At 30.3% G+C, this 5,594-nt stretch overlaps 1 long non-coding RNA gene across 1 annotated transcript; it reads right to left on the bottom strand.

The window, feature by feature from the left end:
• Nucleotides 1-298: 298 nt before the first annotated feature.
• LOC109158458 lies at nt 299-822 on the bottom strand. Its single transcript, XR_002050389.1, has 3 exons — nt 785-822; nt 502-606; nt 299-342 (listed from the first exon to the last, which is right to left on the bottom strand). It is a non-coding gene; the product is annotated as an uncharacterized LOC109158458 (long non-coding RNA).
• Nucleotides 823-5,594: the final 4,772 nt, after the last annotated feature.

Below are 5,594 nucleotides of genomic sequence, written 5' to 3'. Positions count from 1 at the left end.
TGGATAATTAAAAAAAAAAAAACAATGAGTATATATACTATAAAATACCTTTCAAAAAAAAAATATACTATAAAATAATATAATAATTAAAAATATTTAAATTGGGGAACCTCATAACGTAGTATCCACATTCATCACTACTGGGTTGTTGAGGGCACTAAAAGAAAACCACGTACACATGTATATATATAGATATATGTATGTATTAGTTAATTGAACTATAACTAATTTAAGTAAAATTTTTATAGTAAATAATCATATTTTTTATACCTTCACATATTTCCAATTAGCATTATACCCATAATCCTTTGCCCTCGTTGAATTGCAGAGGTTCGAAAAGCCCTATCATTAATATATATATATATATATATATATATATATATATATATATATATATATATATATATATATATAGAAATAACTTAATTACCAATAAAATAATATTAAACTTATGAAACAGACATAATTTGAAGTACATAATATTTTAATACATTTACTTACATATTCACGGCTTGTTTGACTTCAATTTTGCACCTACAATTCAATGGATCTAATACATATACGATTCTTGAACTTGCATGAAGCACGAGTAGTAACCAATGATTCCTACAATTTATAAACTTGTAAATTATACTTTTAATTTAAAATAATTCAAATGATACTATATGAATTTATAAATATATATATATATATATATATATATATATATATATATATATATATATATATATATATATATTATATATATATATATATATATATATATATATATATATTTTCTTACCCTTGATGGTATGATGCTAAGATAAATGTCTTGTCTTTTAGCGTAACCATGGTATTCCCAATGTATGCTGTAACAGTATCCTCATTTAAGTCAACATTTCCTTTCGCAAATTGCGTTGGACACATAAACCCAATTGAGTTGACTTCAAAGTCCTTGCATAGCTGATGAGCATACTTGAAATTAAATATCCTAAAATAAGTTCTTTGAAAACACAATAAAGTTTTGAATTAATGAAACATATAAACTTACACTATAAAGACTTGAATAATAGACACATCAAGCCAATCCATCGTGAATAAGTCTTTAATATCTTCAATCATCACAAATATGTTCACTACCAAATTCAAGATATTGCAGTCATAGACACTCCCACCTCAAAGGATCTATTGCAAGGCATTAGGACAACAAACATACAATCAAGCACCCCGTAAACCCCTCCTACCTCTACACCCTCCCAGACCTGTGATTACAGCCCCAAGGGAAGTCAGAGGTTGCCAAATAATGGCTATATCCTGTCACTTCAAACAAAGGCACCTGCAAGCCAAATAAAGAGCAAAGGCCTCATGTCTACACCAAGCTATGGTGCAGATCAGCCAAAGATTAGCCTAAATTACAGACTAAAGGCCTTCCTTTTGCTTAACTTCTCAAAGTTTTCATGGCCCCAGTCTGAGCTCTGTTGTTTCTCTTGGCCCACTCCGGCTAAAGCTACCTGCAAAAAAAAAGGCTTCATCTCTGCAAAATTGCAGATCCACCTCCAGAAATCTACACAGAGGATCAGCTCCATGAGCATCATCTCCTCTGCCAGTACCAACCAAGCTGTGCACCCTCAAGATTGCCCAGCTCACAATCCATCATTGGGTCCAGCTCTCAAACTGACAGATCATATGTAAAATGGATCTCTGCTGAAACAGCATCATGCATCCATTCCCACAAAATCCCAAAAAACTTTAAAGAACCCCCCTCAACATCATAGATGTCTCCTCAGGTGGTTTAAGGGGATTAGTGAACCTTATAAGAGTCATCAGATGACCCCTCCCTTCCTTATACTCCCTCACACCACACTCAAACTTTTCAACATTCAGATCCCCAAAAGGACAATTATTACCTTCCTTTTAACCCCCTTACCCCCTCCTTTTCTTACAAAGGCCAGGGACAACACACCACCCTCAGCAAACTAACAAATTCAAATATTCAATAATTACACAACTTAAATATAATTAACTAATAATTCAAAACTTCACAAATAAATTATTAACAATAATTAATCTACGACCATAATATAATATATTTAATCCACAACCATAATATAAAATAAATAATTCTTAAATTTAATTTACAATTTAATACTATTATTTATAAATAAAAAATACTATTTTTACAAATAATAAATTATAATATTTATATAAAAAAATTTTAAAAAGATTAAATGAGCTTACCTATTCGCGTACGGAGCATCACTGTAGAATTTAATGTAGTTGAAGATCAGATCTACAGTCTACGAAGCAGAAGCAGTACGCTGGAAGCTTTATGCAGGTTCTCCACCGTTGAACTTACATCGTCACCCACCGCCGGAACTACATCGTCACTGCCGGAGTACGAAGCAAAAGCAATACGTAGGTTTTCCACCGCCGAAACTACGTCGTCATTGTCGGAGTACAAAGCAAAAGTAATACTGCTGCCGGAGTACTTCTCGTCGCAGGAGAAAGTAGATCTACTACTGTCGGAGTTGCGGCTGCTTTTCTGAAGCTGCTACGACGGAAAAGGGGATGAAGGAAAATATCAAGGAGCTAACGAAAAAGCAAAAAGATGATGGTACACGATGAAGCTAAGGAAGCAAGAAGAAGAAGGAAGTAGTGAACGAACCTGCAAAGATTGATGGCGGTGAAGCGGTGGAGCTGCGCTGCTGGTACACGGTGAAGCTAAGGAAGAAGTAAAGATGTAGTACGTGAAAAGCTAAGTGTGAAAGTGAAAAAGTAAATGATGTAGATAAAAATAAATTATGTTTTAATGCCCAATCATACAAGTCTTGGCTTGATATATCAAGTAGTGTAAAATAATCGCAATTAAAAAAATAAAAAATCAGCACATTACGCGTCTTTACTACGTAAGTAAAGACGCGTAAAGTTGTCAACATATTTACAAAATTACCATCGCGTTCTTTTTTTATTATTTTACTAGTCTTTAGTTACATAGTAAAGACTTGTATTGTTACATTTTTTTGGTCAATTCTCTACTAGTGCTTCTTGTAGATTTATATTACTGAATATCTAACTTCACTAAAGCATTTGTGCTTAGTTAATTTTATTCCTAGATCAGCTAATTTAATTGCTCATTTGTTAACTTCTCCTACTTTTGCTCAAACTAATTCCTTGTACTGAGATTCTATTCCACCTAACTCTATTTTGGCCCTTCATTAATATATCATCCATATTGTTACTTTCAAAAAAAAAAAAAAAAACTTCAATAAAGCATTTACTTTATTGAGTTATGACTTATTAGTCTATTGAGAACTCTTCTTTAGTTCTTAAGTATGTTATTTTACTGATTGTCTACTTTATTGTTCTTTATTCTTCTACTTAGCATTGAAATTTATTGACATATTTTGATGACAACTGTATTGTACTCAATGATATATTGAATTTGAATTGTATGTTCTTTTGACTTCACATTTTACTAAAATACATTAGAAATTAAAAGTTTGGTGGCTCTAAGATCATAACATATATTACATTCATCATCAAAATATATTTACTACAATTATTCCTAATAACATAACTCTAAAGGTTTTCAATATTAATCCTGGCACTCATAATCTATGGTACTTATTATTAGCTAAATATTTAATTTCAAGCTACAATTTTTTTTTTAAATAGTCGTGAACACTAAGCTAGCCTAGATTATATAGAGGGTGGCTAGTACAACCCCATATATGGAGTTATTCTCATGGGCGGATTCAGAGTAGGGGCTATGGGGCAGTTGCCCCACTGCCCGCAATCCACCCCACCACATTATATGTGTGTGTACATATATACTAGATGTTTTAATTGAAGTAGATAATATAATAGTATACAAAAACATTTACTAGATGTTGAGGTAGCTTAAATGGTAATAGGACTTTTATAGTTTCAAGAGATCAATGGTTCAAAACTTGTTGATTATGACAAAGAAAATAAACTAAAAAAGAACAGTTAATTTGATTATTTGATATGTTTTTTTATTTGGACTACTTTAATATATGTTTTGGACTCTTTTAATATATACATACTAAACCATTTTTAATAAAATTTTGGACGACCTAAATAGTATTTTTATCCATATTATATCAATATACGCACACATACATACATATAGGAGCGGGTTCTAATGAGAACAATCTCTGTAAAAAAAATGATGACTGATATCAGTAGTCCATCATGTTTTCTAATGAGAATTTGGACTACTTTAATATATGTTTTGGACTCTTTTAATATATACATACTAAACCATTTTTAATAAAATTTTGGACGACCTAAATAGTATTTTTATCCATATTATATCAATATACGCACACATACATACATATAGGAGCGGGTTCTAATGAGAACAATCTCTGTAAAAAAAGTGATGACTGATATCAGTAGTCCATCATGGTTTATCAATGATTGATAGTTTTAATTAAAAAAATTAATTTTATAATTATTATAACTTTTAAGTTTGTAATACTTATAAAATTAACATTGTCATTTTTTTTTTAATTTTTTAGCAACCATCAACCATTGATCTACTCGACCAAATCAAATAGTCATCATTATTTACCTTTTAAGGATGGGTGGGGCTATCCCTCAATGTAACGCTCCTCTACACATGCTTTCTCCGTTACATTTTTTTTTGAAAGCAGCTTTCTCCGTTACATACTCACCAACCACTTACATATTCTCATCGTTACTTACATTCCTACATTTATCATTTATTTTATTCACCACTATTTGTTTATCCCACCTTAGCTTGATCCATACTTCCCCCCACTAGTGCCACTCAATACTATTGTTGTTTTGTATAATATTTTACATAATCAAAACAATTTAATTTTGAATAAATTTGTATTTTATAAACTGAAAATAGCTTAACTTGGATATATAGACTTTCTAATAAAGATGACAATGTGAGCTAAACCCGTATAGATTAACCCAAGCATCATAACCAAGCCGAGGCGGATCTAGGAATATCGTTAAGTGGGGGTGTAAGTTTAAAAATTTTCAAAACGTGATAAAAATATTTATGATAGGGTATAGATTAAAATATGAAATGGTTGGATTAAATTACATATCATATATCTCTATTGATATGATATTCATAAGTACTTTTTATTTTAATTAGATTAACTATATGTGTTTCTAGATTAATTTTAATATGATGACATACAATTGAAACGTCTAGAGTGACTAGATAGTTCATAAAAAGAATATTTTCTTTTAAAATAATTTTTATAATTGAATTACAAAACATATTTCATATCAATTAATTAATCAATACACATAACACATTATAAATCTTAAAAATAATTTTTTTTTAAACAATCGTACAATTAATATAAAAAATGAAGAAATTTATAAATGAAAAATATAATTAAAGTGCAATCAACAAGTTTTGAACCATTGATCTCTTGAAACTATAAAAGTCCTATTACCATTTAAGCTACCTCAACATCTAGTAAATGTTTTTGTATACTATTATATTATCTACTTCAATTAAAACATCTAGTATATATGTATACACACACATATAACGTGGTGGGGTGGATTGCTGGCAGTGGGGCAACTGCCCCATAGCC

Source organism: Ipomoea nil, unplaced genomic scaffold, assembly GCF_001879475.1.
Source record: "Ipomoea nil cultivar Tokyo-kokei standard unplaced genomic scaffold, Asagao_1.1 scaffold2818, whole genome shotgun sequence".
NCBI classification, from domain to species: domain Eukaryota; kingdom Viridiplantae; phylum Streptophyta; class Magnoliopsida; order Solanales; family Convolvulaceae; genus Ipomoea; species Ipomoea nil.
Note: the sequence above shows the minus strand (reverse complement) of the source record. Positions and strands in the feature narration are given on the sequence as shown.